Below are 19,206 nucleotides of genomic sequence, written 5' to 3' on the forward strand. Positions count from 1 at the left end.
TGGGCAGCACTATCTAGAGAACCTCATGAGGCAGAGAGCCATTCAATAGTTGGCTTGTAAAGTTTCCTAGGAACCCCTGTGTGGATGTCCAAGTTCCATGGATGTTTTCCGATGTCTGAGACGTTCTCACTGTGCCACCGCACTGGGCAGCGTTAGCAATTCTGGTTTTAGTGCTTTGGGGCCAGCAAAGCCAGAGCAGCTCCGGGTGCCCTAAGGACATGGGGAGACTTGTTTCTGACACCGATGGAGACAGAGGGAAGCTGAAGGTTTGTCAGGGTGTCCTTGATGCTCTGAGGCTTTGGGGGAGCTGGCATTGAGTCCCTCCTGGTGTCCCTGGGTGAGTACCTGCCTTTCACCAGTGGCCTTAGGTCAAAGCCTATGTCAGAGACTTTAGGTCAAAGACTTTGACCAAAGGACCCACCAGGCACCCGGAAAAGCACACCCAGGGCCTGGCTTCTCCGCTTTGTTGATGTTGCTGGCGAGGATTCCCTTTCCGGGTCTCAGCTCCCTCTCTGTGCCCGTGTGCAGTCCCCCACCATCGACAGTCAGCATCTTGCGTGTCCAGCTTACTCTGAACCTCCGTCTGTTCCCGGAAGTGGGCATTTGGGGGGTAATTAATCATGTCGTTCTATTGTCTGGTTGTCTCCCCTCGATCGATGGCTGGGGTGAGTCAGTGACCTGTCACAGCAACTCATCCGTGGAATGCCACATCTAGATGGTGCATGGTGGCCATTCCTTAGGGGGTACCACCAGGAGCTAGTGCTTCGTTACGCTCAAGTGTGTGTGTGTATTTTCACTCCCCTTTGCCCAAGGCTCAGCCAAAATTTAGTGGTGGTCAGGACAGAATATACCCCACACCCTGGACCTGGATCATGCATATATGAAAGTGGGAGAAATCTCAGAAACTTGAAAGCTCTCCACACTGTGACAAATGAGAGCAATACACACAGGCCAGTGATTTTGATTGATAAATTACCCCTATGTAATTTTGAGGGCCAACAGCAGCAAACTGTATATTGCAACAATTCCCAAGCAGCCCCTGTAACAAATAGCTCTTTTCTTAGTGCATCCACAAGGCGGTAACTGCGTGATGTCCATCCTGGGTTCAGGTTTGTGTCCTCAGCTGGCCCCGCGTGGGCACACCTGCTCTGTGGGGCCCCTTAGGGTGCCAGCGCACCCGGGGTTTCCATTCTGGGGTGGGTGAGCCCCTCCCCCAGCAGAGGGCTCTCCTGTCTGCTCCATGACTGTCTGGGAAAAGAGCCTTGGGAGATGGTGGTACCCATTTGGTGTTATCAGACCTGCCAAATTAAAGCAAAGCCTAGAGGAAAATGACCACAGGGCAGAGGGCGGGGCTCACGCACGCCCACTGGATGTGCCTTGGATGCTGCGGACAGATATGTCCAACACTAACGTTTAAATTCCAAGAGGGCTAGAGGTGAGATTAAATTCCAGGCGAGCATCTTCCAGAGTGAGAGGCTGGGCGCCCCCACCTCTGAGATGAGGGCAGTTCAGAGCATGAGGGAAGCGGAAGAGCTGTTACCAGGGTCCTGCGCCCCCGGGGCTGGGTGTCCTAGTGGGGTCTGCACCAGAGGGACTCGGTGGGGGGGGGGGCTTGTTTCTTCCTCAGTGCGAGTGGGGGGCCCAGTACATCTGGGGCCAGAGGTCTTTGTTCCCACCGCCGCTTGCGAGGTGAGGCCCCCAGCAAGTGGGGGTCCGGAACCTGTCCACACATCAGGTGTGCTGTTGAGGGCAGCCGCCATGCCCGCTAGTTCTCACGGAAGATGTCCGGTCCTGGCCCAGTGGAGGACAGGGGCTGTGTCCCATTTCCTGCGAGATGATATATTGATGTTGAATATGCTGCTGCTTTAAGCAGTTTTAGAGGGTTTGGCAATTGGTGATTTTCTGAAAAAAGTTTTTTTTTAATGTTTATTTTTGAGAGAGAAAGCGTGGGAGAGGGCAGAGAAAGGGGACAGAGATCCTGAAGCAGGCTCTGCTCTGACAGTACAGAGCCCAGTGCAGGGCTCGAACCCACCAGTCGTGAGATCACGACCCAAACTGGATTCGGACACTTAGCCAACTGAGCCATGTAGGTGCCTGGCAGTGGGTGGTTTCCATATACTGTGCTTGCTGTACAAACCGACTCTGATGAACTTCTTCCGTGGTACAGGACCCAGTCCCCTCCCTGTGTGGCTGGTAGACAGATACTTTTGACCAAAGACATCCCACTGCCCTATTTTCCACTTCTCTTGTTCTGGGGGTGGGGTGGGGTGGGAGGTCTGGGCCGGGAGGGGATGTGGGAGAAGCTGGATCAGCTCCCCCGACCCCCTCGGGATGCCTGGATCCTCTCCCTGCAGCGAGAGGTGAAGAACCTCCATGTCTCCCCAGGGAGAGGGGACCAGGTGGCTTCAGTTCTGAAACATGATGGAATCGAGTGTTTTCCTGAAAGCAGGCCTGCTGGGGGGCAGTGGGTGGGGGGAGCCCACAAGGGCACTGAACGCCCTCGGGTGAGGAGGGTGCTCCTGACAATGACTGTGTCCCCTCCCCCCACATTTGTATGTTGAAATGTAATCCCTAAGGTGATGGCTTTTGGATGTGTGATTTAGGGGTGATTAGGTCACATGAGTGGAGCCAAGTGAACTTTGGGCTCAGTGCCCTCATAAAAGAGCCCCCAGAGCGCTCTCTGCCTCTCCTGCCCCATGAGGACCCAGCGAGAAGACACCATCCATGTTGGTGGTGCCTCGATCTTGGACTTCCAGCCTCCAGGGGTGAGAAATGAACGTCTGTGCTTTAAGAACCACCCAGACCGCAGTGTCTTGATGCAGTGGCCCTGGACGGACCGAGCCGGGGGTGGGGGCAGGGCCGGCTGGGGAGGACACAGCAAAGGCAGGCAGGTGTCTCTGGAAACTGCGGGGCCCCTTGCCGCTCTGCATACAGAGGAGGAGCCTGTAAATACTCCCCGCTTGCCTGAATGATTTCACCCCCTTCCGGCCCCCTTGGAAAAGACCCCACGAAGTGTTATGAAACAGGGTGATGCAGAGAAGTTGGAGGCTTTGGTGGTAGAAAGCACGGGGGAGATGAATCTGGAAGGCGGGGGCAGTTAGCAATGTAAAGTACAGGCAGGGCAGGTAAGAGCAGGCTAATAGCTGAGGAATAAAAATAAAATATAGGAATGGCTGGAACTTCAGCGGATCAGGAGGTTTTATGAGGAGCTATTGCCCGGAGCCAACGGCTGAGAGCCCGGGAAGCCCCCCAGCAGCCCTGCAGGGGAGCCCGGCTTAGGATTCAGGGAGGGGAGAGCAGGAGAGAGCTCCCGTGTCGGAAGGGGCAGCCCCCTCCTTCCTGGGCTCGGTGGTCGTCAGATCCCAGATGGAAAGCAGTTCAAGGAGAGGGTCCCTTCACATCTCTTTGTAGAGCCTCCTGCCCCAGCGCCGTTCTCCCTGCAGCCCCCGTGCGTGGTGGTTTCCACGTAGTCATCGCAAATCCAGAAATACTGAGAAATACTGAGGCCAGCGGACTGGGGTCTCTTCCGCCAGAGCCTGGCCTCCGGCCTCCTTCCCAGCAGCTGCATCCGGCCAGAATCGTGCGAGCGGCCCGCCAGCTGGTGGCAGAGACCGCAAAGGGCTGGCAGTACCCGAGGTAGAGCAGTACTGAGACCGGGCCGCACGTGGGCCCCGGGCCAGGATGACTCAGGGGCACGGAAGGGTGAGCTGCAGAGGTGACGCTGTCCGCTGTCTGCATGGGGATGGTCTCCCGTGGTGACAGTGGCTGGGGGAGGAGCCAGGGCAGTGCTCTTAGCCCGGCTACGGGCCGCCGGGCCACCCTTATTTCTTTTTATGTACAGTGCTTATGGAGTCGGGAGACTCAGACCTAAGGTTTGCATTTAATGTTCATAGAACACCTGGGCCTCAGTTAATCTGGTAAAATGATTTTCCTCTTCTATTTCCACTGGGTAGATTTTGTCGCCTTACCCTATTTTAATCTTACCCGATTTTTGTTGTGTTCACATCTTTTGTTAAAAGGCACCTTGGGGGCACCTGGGTGGCTCAGTCCGTTAAGTGTCCAACTTCGGCTCAGCTCATGATCTCGCAGTTCGTGGGTTGGAGCCCCGCGTCGGGCTCTGTGCTGACAGCTCAGAGCCTGGAGCCTGCTTCAGAGGCTGGAGCCTGTGTCGTCTTCTCTCTCTGACCCTCCCCCACTCACGCTGTCTGTCTGTCTGTCTCTCTCTCAGAAAGAAATAAAAAACATAAAAAAAATTTAAAAAAGGCACCTTGAAAATTGTTTTGGGTGAAGGTGATGTGTGAACACTCGATCCAGCCAATTTCTTTGTTCCATCACCACCCTGTAGATGCCTTCTCATCTTCATCCCTGCTGGTTCAGCCTCCCCTTCTCTCACGCCGAAGCCCGCCCATTTTTCTCCAACTCGTCGTAGACGCAAAGGCTGCTCCCTGTATGGTGGACCTGAGTGACTGGTCCTGTCTCTAAAACCAGAAGCACTTACCCTCTGACCCTCTCATTTGCTCCACGGCCGCACACAACTGTGCAGTGGCTTTGGTTTCCTGAACTAGTAAACGTTCTCAACTTGTGCCAAGTGCGTGCGCGTCTGAGCGAAGTTATTAGATCCTGGAGAAGCATCATCTTTTAGATAGATGCATATGCCAGTGTGGCGGAGACCCATTAGTCAGCGGATTGGGGTGAGGCCAGAAGGCTCCTTGCGGTCTGAGTTACAACATTCGATTGAAACTGTTGTATTGTACCACGTTCTTCAAGTGTATACACACTGGTGAGATGTGCAAAGTGTAGTTTGTTCGTCGTGCAGATGCCAAGGCTCTGTTTTAATAGATGAATGAGTCATTAATGGTGAGTCACGTTTGAGTTTGGTCTGTTGTATATTAACTGGCTCTTCTCTGCATTCAAAAATAAGTTGCTCTATGAAATTAGATTAATATGCATCCTGCAAGCTAGTTCACGCTAGTTCTTAACAAACATTTCTTTTACATTGGTTTATATCATCCCCAGAACTTCCAGAAGGCGCAAAGCTCAGTTTTATATTTGATTTAAAATTTAATTTTACCGGGGCACCTGGGTGGCTCAGTTGGCTGAGCGTCTGACTTTGGCTCAGGACATGATCTTGTAGTTCTCGAGTTCAGCCTCACATGGGGCTCACTGCTGTCAGCCTGTCCACTCAGAGCCTGCTTCAGATCCTCTGTCTCCCTCTATCTGCCCCTCCCCTTCTTGCACTCCACCTCCAAAAATATTAAAGAGAATTCATGTTAGTATTTTAGCAGCCCAAACCTAGGTCGGTGGACACAAATTCTGAATGAGTAGTGTCTGAGAAATAAGAGCTTGATTTTCTAGCTCGGGTCAAGGGAAAGGGGCCCATTCGGCTCCTGTTTGTGCCCTTGACAGCTCTGAGCTGGGCAGATTCCTCCTTCCTATGCTGAGCAGGCCTGATGACCATGAAGCTGCCTCCGGGCTTAGGAGTTCAAGTGCGAATGGGTCAGATGGACCTTCCAGGAAGCAGGCACCCAACCCAAATGGCACCCGTGGATAGCACGTGGAAAGGCTGGTGTCATGGCTTGTTCTGCCCACGTCGATATCTTCTGTTTGGGCATTATAACTGTGGCCCGCCGAGGAAAAGCATTAGTGGTCCTAATGAAATACCTTTGTCTTGTTCTCCCTAGTCGAATCCAGCGTGCTGGGGAAATAACGGAAATTGCTGAAGTGAGCGTGTGGTTGGAAGGCAATGATGAGCGTCTGCTGCTAACACTTTGGGGACACAGGACCCAAGTGACTCCCAAGGAAGCCAGGCAGCCGGGCCATTATCTGACAGAGCAACACACCGGGCACGTTATTTCCCGGCTGCTTTCTGAATAGCTGTGCTCACCTCGCCCTCCTGCCCAGGACTGTTCTGTGGTTGAGATGAAACAGAAGCAATTAAACAATATATGCGAATTACTGGTTCTCCTGGAGATCCCGGGATGTCGATTCGAGTCCCACCAGAATAAATTGTCATCCTCTTTGACTTATCTGGGATTATATTTCACCACTAATTAAAGTTCACCCAGGGAGTGTTCCCTGGAATATAAAGTGCTCTCGGACTCACACAGACTCTGGAAACAGTTGCATTGCTGGGAGGGAGTGAGGATGCCTTGCAGCGGAAGCTCTCTGGGCCGCATGGCACTAACACGCATGTCAGATGCGATGCTGTAGACATGGCACATTGCTGCTTGATTTAGAATTCTCCCCACCCCCAGAATACACAGTCTCACAACACGGGCAAAGGGTCCGTAAAGCGAAGGGGATTTTCTTGGCCCACGATTGTTGGAGGCTGACTCCACTGTTGATAGAAAGCTGTACTGCTGGATGTATTTTTGTTGATGGTGATCCCATCCGATCTAAAGGGCAGATACAGTAAAGTCAGTTATAAGATGTGTTGACCACAGACTGCCTCGTTATTTGGAGGATAGATGGCTTCCAAAACCCTGAGATAGACTTGCCCTCGGTTTTGTGATATCAGGGATTGGCGCCTTGATGAATTTTAATACCGTTTGGTTTAAATGCAAATGGTAAAATAAATAATTGCTTTGCTGCGGGCCACAGTCAAATGGGCTGAGCGTGTCTCCCCAATGAGCTCATGGGTAAGATGAATGTTTTAAAGGGAAAGCCTGGCATGTGATCAATTATTTCATGTAGAAGAATTAACAGAAAAAAATGCTTGTTGTAGCAATTTCCTCTCCTCCGATCACGCACTAAGAGGCCATTGTTCATCCGACTGGCAAAGCACTGTGACCTCTCATACGGATGGTGTTAATAGTGTTCTCGTATTTAATACAGTTTCTTCAGCAAACTATTAGTGCCAGGTTCAGTACGTGTTAGCTGATGAGCAAAGACTTTCCCTTATGTGTGTGGTGTGTGTGTGTGTGTGTGTGTGTGTGTGTGTGTGTGTGTGTGTGTTCTCTCTCCTTACCGTACTTACGCCGCCTTCTAGGTAAATCTAATTTCGATTTTCCTAGGGTGTCTTTGACCTACGGGCTCTGTATTCACACAGACAAGGGGGTGAGGCCCCTGAGCCTGTCCCGTGGGGGGCCCCCCTCTGGATGATGGGGGTGGGACAGAACACTGCTGATGGGGAGGTAGCAGAGGCTTACAGCAGTGGGGCTCAGTAGGGAGAAGACTGAGCACCTACCCTCCCTTGTCCCCCGTCCCCGGAGCTCCCTGCAACTCTCCAGCCTCCTGTTTGCTTTGCTGCACTCAGCTTCAGCACCTTTCCCCTGTCGTGTGGAGTTCATCGCTCCCCGCTGAGTCACACACCTGCTGCGCACGACCCCATCCTCCTCCAGGCCAGGTCTCCGGTCCGGTCCCGCCAGGGCAGGTGGCTGGGACCGCAGGATTTTGGGTTCCCCCGAAGTGTCAGCTGCACCCTGGCTTCCTGTCTGGGGTGGGGGTGCTCTCACGGTCCAGAGCGAGAAGCACTCAGTTCTGCACAGACGGGGGAGGGGAGGGATGCCCCCTGGCACCCAGGGCCCTGGATGCTTCCCGCTCACCGCTCAGGCGCAGAACCCGTGATGTGTGTCCCTTTCTGGAGGAACACACGAGAAGTGACGAAAGGAGGGAAAAGAAAAGCGTAAATTCCGAGCAGAGCAAAACCGTCAGCAGGAATCACCGTTGGAGTGTGCCTGTGAGGAAGGGGGGCTGGTCGCTCCCCAGTCTCCCGGGAATGGAGGCAGACCGCAGGGAAAAGCGGCCAGGAACGACCCCGGGGCAGGGGTCGGGGGCGGAAGGGAAGCACCTGCGGCCTCCTAAACCCTTTCTCCCTGCACCGGCTGTGCTGGCAAATACGAGATCAGATCGGCAAAGACGGGTGCTGAGCAATCACCCTCACCCTCTGCCACCTGGGGGTGGGGGGGGGTCCGGTCAGGAAAGCCTGGGAGACGCTGCCTCTCAGACGGCTCCCCCTGCTTGCTGGCCCCGCCTGCCTCTTCCTAGAGCACCAACTGAGACCCTTGTAAACGCTTTCTCTGCGCATCGGAGACATAAATCTCTTCAAAGCCTTTCTCTGGTCGTACAGCCAGGCCTGTCTTTCTCAGGGGCCTGCAGTCACCTGCTTGAAATGCAACTGTCCAGGGAGAAGGCGCCCCATCCTTGGTCCCGGGGAGCACGGAGCCTGACTGCTTTGGGTGCTTTGCTCCACGTTGTAGAGCTACCTCCTGTCCTGAAATGAAAAGTCTGCTTTCCTTTTGGGTCAAGGCTGTTAGGGGCCAGACAGACAATGGCCTCCTTCTTGCTCCGAAAGCCCTCCTGCCCTTTATTCTGGCCGAGTGGTGCCCAGACTCCGTTCCGGCCTCTCCCCTGTGGCGATAGTTGTGAGTAAAGCCTCCCGCCTGTTTAACTTCCGGGCAACTGTTGCTCTGATAGAGGGGTGGGCAGCACCCGAGGGGAGACACAGGTCACTTCATTTTGGGAAACGGAGAGACTGAAGCCGAGTCCCTATGTCCCCAGTATTTTGTGGCTCATTTTCTTCCTCCCTTCCTTCCTTTCTGCCTCCCACCTTCCCTCCCTCCTTCCTTTCCCTTCCCTTCCCTGACCCCTCCCTCCCTCCCTCCATCTCTCTCTCTCTCTCCCCCCCCCTTCTCTCCCCTCCTTTTTTGGTGACTCGTTTTCTACAGACTGGGCAGTGAAAATGCAAAGGATGTTGGAATTATTGCTGCTGTTTTGGAAAAAAGTGCCTGCCAGCTACGGGAACCAAGACTGTTCCTATTAATATCCAGTCCAAAAGGACAGTGGTCACTACATGAGGCCCAGTTGTAGCTGGGGACAGAGACCCATTTGGATCCTGTGGCTTTATCTCCACCTCCTGGGAGATTTCTGCAGGCTTCCCCCACAGATTTCAACATCGTACTTTCAATGTCATTGGATTTCCTCAGTGAGCTGCTGAATTTAGCCTTTCCTGACTTTGTCTGTGTCCGGGGTGAGGGCCCTTTCAGAGCCGAACACGGGGGGAACGTGGTGCTGATACCGACCAGCCATTGCAGGGTGGGGCTGTGGGAAATTTCTCTCAAGAACAAGATGCCTGGATGACTTTGGCTTTGATCTGGAACCGAAGCCAGAGACTCCGCTCAGCAGAGGCACTTACATGGCTCTCCAATGAAATCATTACGTTTTTTTCTGTTTCCGTGGCCTTTTGTGGTGTCATATACATGAAGCCTATTTAAAATAAATCTTCTTCCCTCTGTGCATGATAGCCTCTTAGCACCCTATTAAATGCATACCCTTTTCACTTCAAAAAATATTTCCACCGGGATTTGAAAGTAAGCCTAGGTTTTTTCTGTTTTTCTTCTCAGTCTACCTGCATTATAGGGAGTACTCGGCACTCATGCTGAGCGGAATTCATTAGCGAGCGGGAGGCAGAAAGACCAGGGGTAGCCCCGACCCAGAGAATTCAGCACGATTCACTCCCTCATTGGTTTTTGTCCGTGGGTACGGTTCTGTGCATTTTTACCCCATGTGTAGATTCGTGTAACTTCCACCAAAATTGATATTTCATCAGTACGAAGGACGCCCCTGGTGGATCCTTATGCGCACCCCGTCCACATGCCCGGCCCACCCTGTGCCCTGGAAACCAGTAATCTACTCCTTGTCTTTTGAATTTTGGCATTTTGAGAGTGGTGTAAATGGGATTGTATGAGGGTGTAGCCTGTGGAGATTGGCTTTCCCACTGAACCCTTGAGGTCTGTCCAGGCTGCTGTGCAAACAAATTTGCCCCTGTTATTGAGTGGGTGACCCAGTGCGTTTCACCATTTGTGTGTTGACAGACATTTCAGGGTTTCTTTGCTGTTAGAATATAAATGCTATGAACATGTGTATACGTGTGTGTGTGTGTGTGTGTGTGTGTGTGTGTGTGTGAGTGTGAGAACATGGTTTCATTTCTCTGGGGTAAATGCCTCACACTGTAATGGTCGGGTTATAAGGTAAGCTCACGTTTCTTGTCGTAAGCAGTGGCCCAGCTGGTTTCCAGAGGCGCCGCACATGGTCCGTCGCACCGATGGTACAGTAGATAACCCGTCTGTCTGAGTCCTCACACTCACACTGGCATGGGGTGGGTTTTCTGCTTCTGCGGGATGGGAAATAGATTCCATCCCCCTCCCCAAATTTCTAGAGATGGAGACTAGAGAGAAAGGGTTAGAAAGCTCATCGGCAGGGGCGCCTGGGTGGCTTAGTCGGTTAAGCGTCCGACTTTCGCTTGGGTCATGATCTCGCGGTTCGTGGGTTCGAGCCCCGCGTCGGGCTCTGTGCTGACTGCCGGCTCAGAGCCTGGAGCCTGTTTCAGTCTGTGACTCCCTCTCTCTCTGACCCTCCCCTGCTCACGTTGTCTCTCTCTCTCTCTCCTAGAGATAAATAAAACATTAAAAAGATTAAAAAAAAAAAAAGAAAGCTCATCGGCAAATACAGGTAAAGCAAATCCAAACAGTATCGAAATAACTATGTTTTGTGTAGAAACCTCCTTGCTGTTTTCCTTCATCATGGTGGTGGTTGGGACTGTTGTCTGTACCGCTTCTCAGTGAGCACTGCTTCTTACCTTCTCCGCACACTTCCGGCAGCTTGTGGGCTGGCCTCTGCTGAAGGGCTCACTTTAGCCTTGCGGGGGTGATGGAAGGGTGTTGGGGAAGTAATTGCCATCCCTCCCCACCACCACTGTGACTGCCGCTTCCACTGCTGCCTTTACCACCATCACCGCTACCATGACTGCCCCCCACCCCCGCCCGCCATTACTGCTTGTGCTGCCATAGCCACCAAAAGCTCTTCCCATGAGTCAAACACTCTGGAATCATTTAAGATATGTCATTGCATTTACTCCTCATCACAAACCGCATGTTAAGTTACTGTTTCCTTGTTGACACTGAAGAATCCTAGGTCTGCAGAAGTGCTCTCGGCGCTCAGCAGCAAATGGGCTGTGGTCACCATCCTGACCCTGGCCTACAGGAACTGGCTTCCTGTCTTACTCGCTTGACCAGTTTTTTTTCACGCCTCGGTTTGCAGACGCATTTCTCCGTCCGTCCACTGTCCCGTCCGTCATCCCGTCCGTCATCCAGAGCCGATAGCACATCTGCCACGTGCAGGCTCTGTGTCAGCTCCTGACGCGCCTCCGTCTGGAGGGAAAGTCTAGCGGGAAGAACAAGTCAGGACAGTGACCGTGGAACATGACAAGTAACAGCACAACCTGAACAGGCCTCTCCACCCTGCTCCCTGGTGGCTGCCTGCCTTGCCTTGTGGTCTGGTCTTTCGGGAAAACTGATTTGTCTAAATGCCTGGCCTTTCAGTTAGCCTTAGGATTTCTGAATCCTTATTGGCTTTCTGTCTTTATTTTTGCCATCGGCTTGCTGGTTGAGCCATCTCTTAGCTCTGCACCTGGAACAGAATACACGTTAATGGATACAGTTTCTAATGAATGCGTGAAGCTGTTCTGACCGCTGCTCCCATCTGGCTTTCAGAGACACTGCGCGTTGCATTGGGGGTTTGGACTCCGGATCCTTCATTCCTGCCTGCCCTTCCTCTCCACCTGTGCCTCCTGTACCGTATGCTCCCCACACCCCTGGCCCCTTGGCTCCCCGTGTTCTTTTCCTGGATAGATCCATCCTCAGAATGTCTGCGTGTGAGTTCCAAGAGCAACCAATGCGTGGCCTTTCGCGTGTGCTCCCGAAATCTCCTTCTGTCCAATTCTGCATGATGCCTGCCCTGGACATCGGGTATCCGGACATTCTCTCTCTCCCACTCTGATTTAGCGTGGCCATGGGAGAGAGTGTTTTTCTCAAATATGTAGATGGAAGAAACATTGATCTTGTGATGCAGTTAGAGTCACAACAGTGAGGCATTTGAAATTATTTTCATGTCGGTCTTGGTTGTTTTCCCTTGAACAGATTGAAGAATAATGGGACAAGTGAGGGTACTTTCAAGTTTTTCCGCAGTCTGGAGGGAGTTAATTTATTCCTTTGTAATTGAAGATTAGATACAAAGATTATTTTTAGCTGGAGGCTTTGCTAAGCCATGTAGAATTCTTGGCAATCAAACATTTTAAGTGTTTCCCCCCCTCTTTTGAATTTCTTTTTGTTATTTCCTGACTGGATTGAGGCACAAACAGATGGAGTGTTTTCTAATGGTCTGGCTGATGCCTGAAAATAATAAGCGTTTCTCCCCCTCCTGAATAATAAAAACAAGATCAAAATGTCTTCTATGTGTGGGGTAACTTAGCAATCAGCTCAGTTGAAGCAGATAACAGACATCACTGAAAAAGTGGAGTAGGCAGTAGTTAGCAGCAGACTGTGTGGATTTTAGTCTTAGTTACTTTTTGGCTGTGTAACCTTGAGGAAATTATTTAATTTCTCTGTTCTCAGCTTTCCTCGTCTGTGAAATGAGAATAACAGTGAGACTTCTCTCTTAAGGTTGTTTTGAAGATTAACAATAATATTTATAACTCACTTAAGAAGCATAATAATTTATAACATTTAGAATACATAGTACTTTAATACATTTAGAAACATAATAGTTATTTCGAGTATGTTATTTCTTTTCAAGAAATTGTGTGATTACTTGGAGGAAGAGTTGACCCTGATTCCTGAGGTCATGTGGGAAAGCAGCTTGCTCGCTCAAAAACTTGACCCTTATTGACGGGAACCGACGTGTATTCAGAATGTTCTGTGTACCTCCTACGTACAGTGCATACCATCCTCACACCCATCTGGCGAGGTATGTGCTATTATTGTTTAATTTCTGCAGATGGGGAAACTGAGGCCTCATGATTTTTTTTAGAACTCTGATTTATTTAAATTTTAAAAAGTTTCAATTTAAATCCAAATTAGTTAACATATGGTGTAATAATGATTTCAGGAATAGAATTTAGTGATTCATCACTTACATATAACACCCAGTGTTCATCCCCACAGTGCTCTCCTTTATGCCCCTTGCTCATTTAGCCCATCCCCCCACCTAGCTCCCCCCCAGCAACCCTCAGTCTGTTCTCTATATTTAAGAGTCTCTTATGGTTTGTCTCCCTCTCTGTTTTCATCTTATTTTCTTTCCCTTCCCCTTTGTTCAGCTATTATGTTTCTTAAATTCCACAGAGGAGTGAAATCATATGATACTTGTCTTTCTCTGACTGACTTATTTTGCTTAGCAGAATACACTCTAGTTCCATCCATGTTGTTGGAAATGGCAAGATTTCATTCTTTTTGATCACCGAGTAATACCCCATTGTGTACATGTACCACATCTTCTTAATCCATTTGTCGGCCGATGGACATTTGGGCTCTTTCCATACTTTGGTTATTGTTGATAATACATTGGGGTGCATGGGCCCCTTCGAATCAGCACTCCTGTATCCTTTGGATAAATACCTAGTAGTGCAGTTGCTGGGCCGTAGGGTAGATCTATTTTTAATTTTTTGAGGAACCTCCACACTGTTTTCCAGAGTGGCTGCACCAGTTTGCATTCCCATGAGGCAAGTGAACCTCCCAAGGTTACAGATCGAGTTGAGATCAAACTGAGATTGGGCCTGACTTGCCCTCCAAGCTGCCCTGTTGACATTAGGCTTAATCAAGGAAGCCATGACGAGGGGCCACATTCTTTTCCATCACGCTAACGAGAGGTACAGTGTGTGCGAGAACAGTGGCGTATTTCGGAACATTCATGTGCTCCCGTATTCGGCGAACGTTTCCTCCACACCTGTGGAGTGAGCTCTGGCCTGGGGTCTGTGGGAGCAGGCGGAGGGATGGGAACTGTCACAAACCCATCTGCGGCAGAGGCCGGATTCTGCTGCACTTGAGAAATTTCTGAAGAACCACAGCCTAAGCTGAGAACTGTTCTCCACGGAGCGAGCTAACCTGTGGGTCCCAATGGACCTGCAAGTACAGAATTTCCTTTGTTGAGCGTTTTAGGTTTGGGACGGAGCTGCATTTCCCGACGTTGGTCGAGTTCCTTAAAGCAGAGCCATTTAAGGCTGCCTGAGATCACCTATGCTTAAATACTCCACACAAGACCCTTTTTGTCCTCTGAGAGAAGGTTTCATTCTAGACCCTAAGTCCGTAAGCTAAGACCATAGAGAAAGACTCCCTCGTGCTTTAACTGTGGGGTTTAGGGCAGGACGTCAGCTTCTCGAAACGCTAGAGCCCCTGGCCGGCTCCCGCCTCAGGGCAGGAGACCCATGGTGTCTGATCGCCCTGAGAAATGCCACACGCTTTGCTCCCAAGTGACGGCTGGCCACACGGGGCGTGTTTCACACGGAGCCAGAGCTAACCTTCCAGCCTCAGCCTTCCTTTAAAAATACTCTGTGTAGAGTTTTCTTACCGAGGCTAATCATTTCATAAAGTGTTGGGAAGAGTCTCGGATCATCCATTTATGGAAATGTCAGGGCCGAGCTCCCAGAGGAAACTTGTCTTTTAAAATTCATGTAAATCCAATGAGCACAGGATGTGACTCAGAAATTTTCAAGTTAATAAAAAGAGGTTTTGATGTGATGGCAAATGTAAAGCTGACTCTAAGTCATGGATTTGCCGCATTGCTCCCAGTGAAGGGACCCTGGCTTGAGTCCGGGCGGAGAACCTCCTGTATCTGGCACTCCGTGGTCCAGCAGAGCCAAACCGTAGATTCTGGAAAAAAACACGGAAGAGGATCCCAAGCCTGCAGTGTGAAAACGTCCCCATCAGCTCTCACCTGCTTCCTCTCTTCCCTTCCTTCCTGATCCCACCCAAATGTACTCCCCCTGGGGATTTCCGTGTGGTTCTCGTTCATTCAATAGCAAGAGGGCAGATTTTATTTTCTGGGTTGGTTTTGACTGAGTCCTGGATTCCATCTTGGGGGACATTAACGGACGCGACATTGGAAAGTGTCCTGCGGTCATTTTTGCTTCAGAAACTGCAGGTTAATGATAGTGAGACACGTTTCCTGTGTTGGAGAACTTCCCGGAGCCTCTGACGTGTGGGTGGGTGCCGTCGGCCTCTAAGAACACCATACCGCAAACCCGTACAGAGTCGCCCCAAGTCACAGAGCTGCCGTGACTCACTCCCTGGGGGCACCAGCCACCCTGCAGTCTGCATGATCCGTGTCCCCTGGCGGTTCTGCTCCGTTGTCCCTTATTTCTCAGCTTTGTGAGGCTTGTGTTTTGTTTGGCCCGTAGAATACGGACCTGGTATGCTAAAAAGTGAACCATCTGTCAGCCCCACACCTCCAGTTCATTCCCACAATCCTTAGTCAGTGCTGCTGTACTGGGGTTGTGCGCCCTTGGGAATGACCATGCTGTGCAGAACCGCGCAGTAAAAGCCAAGGTTAATATGAAAAAAGGGTTAAATGACACTCCAAGTTTCATCAGTAATGTACTAAAACAAATACCAGTATCTAATAACACAGTGGCTCAGCTATACACATAGGAAGTGGTTAATAAACACATAAATACCTCAATAAATACGGCATTTGGAAAGCTCTGGGTTTTGCCTGTAGACGTAAGTGCCAGAAAGACTGCAGCTGGTGGATTATTGGGCAGGAGTAAGAAGCACCATTACTAGAAGCTGAAGGAAAGTTCATCAGGTGTGGACAGCGGAGCTCAGGATACACGGGGTGGAGTGGATTCTTGAAGAGGTGTGTGCGTGCGTGTTTCACATGTTCCTGTAGTGCTCTGCTCAGCTGGGGTCAGGTTTTGGCATTCACTTGGGTTTTCCTGTGGACAAAATTGCAAATAAACACAAAATTCTCATGATGCTCAAATTGTTCCCTCATCCATTAAATACATTGGAGCAAAGATTTTTTTTTTCTTCTTCAACATTTTTTTAAAGTTTATATATTTTGAGAGAGAGAGAGTGAGCGAGCATGCCAGTAGGAGAGGGGGGGCCAGAGAGAGAGAGGAGAGAGAGAACCCCAAGCAGGCTCCACGCTGTCAGCAAAGAGCCTGCCATGGGGCTTGAACTCACGAACCTTGAGATCATGACCTGAGCCAAAATCAAGAGTCAGATGTGACTGAGCCACCCAGGCGCCCCTTGAAGAAATTAACTTAAATTGCTAATGAATTGTTATAGCCTAGTGGGGGCGAGCCTGAGCACACCACCCCCCTGGGAGCGGGGACAAGCAGGGACTTGCCCTGGACCCTCACGGACCCTGCCCACAGGGTGCTTGAGGACCAGCTGCAGACAGGGAGAGAGTGTTACGGAAGCCTCGCTCCCAGTGCAGACCTGAGTAGGGGAGATGCAGGTAATCAGCAGAGGCATGCAGCCCTCTGCCTGGGGCCTCTTCCCCCATCACCCCTGTGGACCAGGAGCCTTCAGCCATTGAAGAAAAGCCGGGAAGCCCTCCCACTCCTGGAACACTGGTGAGGACCCAGTACATGTAGGGGAAGGGGACAGAGAGGAGCCCCCTCCCCTGAGGAGGGGATCTCCTGTCCTCGGGAGTCGGGCAGCCTCATTGAGAGGTCCTCTCCTGGGACCTGGGGACACAGCGCTTGCCTTAGACTTAGGCTGAATGAGCACCGCGGAGAACATACCCTCTGCGCCCGCCTGTTGCCATCCTGACAGTCAGTGACAAGCAGAGGAGTCTGTGCTGGGGGACAGAAGAGCGTGGTGTCTTGGAGGCAGCGGCATAAACGGGAGACCCAGCCATGACCGCAGAGCTGACGGCAGACATCTGTCTGAATCCAGCCCCGACCTGAGCGCAAGGCAGCACCAGAGCTCTCCGGAGCCAGCGATGGATGGAGGGTAACTATGGCAGCAAGGACCACCCCCCACGCCCCAACCCAGCCAGACCCCTGACCAGAGGATTTCTGAATGGGATGGTCCCAAAATGGTGTTACTGTGATCCTTTTCAAAAAGGAAGTGCTCTGAAGCCCTGAGGTTTCTACGAAACTTGCTTCGAGACAAGTTGACTTCAAGCCTTTGAAAGCAGTCTTGGTTTAGGGGAATGAGGCAGCGGGTGGGGTGGGGGCCCCTGCGGCCCCTGCACTGGGGAGTGGCAGACAGGAGGCTGTGAGAAAACGCGGTTTTGTAAACGGAATTGCTGAAAATGCGCGGTAAGCAACACCATTAAATGCATTTCTTTTTATAGTTTTTTTTTAATTATTATTATTTTTTTTTTTGAGACAGAGAGAGACAGAGCATGAGCAGGGGAGGGTCAGAGAGAGGGAGACACAGAATCNACACAGAATCTGAAACAGGCTCCAGGCTCTGAGCTGGCAGTCAGCACAGAGCCCGACGTGGGGCTCGAACCCACGAACCGCGAGATCATGACCTGAGCTGAAGTCGGACGTTTAACCAACTGAGCCATCCAGGCGCCCCCATATTTCTTTTTAAAACTAAAATATAGTCTTTTGATAAAATAATCATTCTTGAAGGGAAAGTCACCTATTTATTACACTTAGAACTGATTTATTTTTTTTTTTAATGTTTATTTTTGAGAGAGAGAGAGATCAAGCAGGGGAAGGGCAGAGAGAGAGGGAGACAGAGAATCCAAAGTGGGTTCTGTGCTGACAAGCAGAGAACCTGAAGTGAGGCTTGAACTCTGGAACTCTGAGATCAGGACCTGAGCCGAAGTTGGACTCTTAACCCACTGAGCCACCCAGGGCCCCCCCCAGACCTGATTTCTTAAAGAGGTCGTTATGGAGAGAACGTGTGTCCCACAAATTCATGTGCTGCAGTCCTGACCCCCAGTGGGATGGTGTTGGGAGGTGAGGCCTGAGGGAGGGGACCGGGTCGTGAGGATGGGCCCTCAGGAGCGGGATTAGTGCCCCTCTGAGAAGAGACAGGAGAGGGCTTGCCCCTCCCCCCCCACCTGCTCTCTGCCACCTGAGGACACGGTCAGAAGACAGCCGTCTGCAGCGCAGAAGAGGGTCCTCGCCAGCCTGCCCACACGGGTCCTCGATCTCGGACGTTCAGCCTCCAGAACTGTGAGAAGCACATCTGTGTCACTGAAGGTGCCCCGTGTGTGGCATTTTGTGACAGCAGCCTGCACGGACCGAGACAGAGGCGGAATACCGGTGCCAGAGTTTCCCAACCTCAGACTCCAGGCCCTGGGGGGAGAATGACAATCACAGTATTTTCTTAATTTAATTTAAGAATTCGATTTTTCTTCGGGTGCCTGCATGGCTCAGTTGGTTAAGCGTCCGCCTCTTGGTTTCGGCTCAGGTCATGAACTCACAGTTCGTGAGTTCAAGCCCTGTGTGGAGCTCACTGCTGGCAGCAAGGAGCCCGCTTCGGACCCTCTGTCCTCCCTCCCTCTGCCCCTTCCCCCCGCTCCCTCTCTGTCTCCGTCGCTCTCTCAAAAATAAACATTAAAAAAAGAATTTAACTTTTTGTAATTGCCTTTTAATTTTTATGACTCAAGAGGAGCGGACATACAATGTTATATTCGTTTTAGGTGTACAACGTAGTGATTCAACAATTCTCTATGTTGCTTAGTGTTCATCACGATAACAGTGATGGTTTTATTGCCCTGAGGAATCTTCTTTCTGAAAAGACATTGGCTCATCTTTCCATTGTGCCATTGTGGACAGTGTCCTGAGCTGAGGGAGGGAAGAGTCACGGCTGACATTCCCTTTTCAACATTGAGAAGCAAAGCCCAGTGAGGGCAAGAGTTTTCCTACGAGGCTGACAGGCTATGGGAAGGTTTGAGCCCATTGGGGCAATAGCAGCCCGGCCAGGGGCTAGTGGGGTGAAACAGAGCATGCATTTGTTATTTATGTATTTTTTTAGGGTTTATTTATTTTGAGAGAGACAGAAACACTATGAGTCGGGAAGGGGCAGAGAGAGAGGGAGGGAGAGAGAGAGAGAGAGAGAGAGAGAGAGAGAGAGAGAGAATCCCAAGCAGGCTTCATGCTGTCAGCACAGAGCTTGATGAAGGGCTTGGACCCATGAAACTGTGAGATCATGACCTGAGCTGAAATCGAGAGTTGGGCGCTTAACCAACAGAGCCACCCAGGGGCCCCTGATTTTATTTATTTATTTATTTATTTATTTATTTATTTATTTATTTATTTATTTATTTATGGAAAATGCCATTGAAAAAATTTTTTTAAATGTTTATTTTTGAGAGAGTGAGTGAGACAGACAGAGACAGAGACAGAGCACCAGCAGGGGAGGGGCAGAGAGAGAGGGAGACACAGATTCTGAAGCAGGCTCCAGGCTCTGAGCTGTCAGCACAGAGCCCGATGTGGGGCCCGAACTCACAGACCGTGAGATC

The sequence above is a fragment of the Crocuta crocuta genome, unplaced genomic scaffold (genome assembly GCF_008692635.1).
Source record: "Crocuta crocuta isolate KB4526 unplaced genomic scaffold, BGI_CrCroc_1.0 scaffold408, whole genome shotgun sequence".
Taxonomy (NCBI): Eukaryota; Metazoa; Chordata; class Mammalia; order Carnivora; family Hyaenidae; genus Crocuta; species Crocuta crocuta.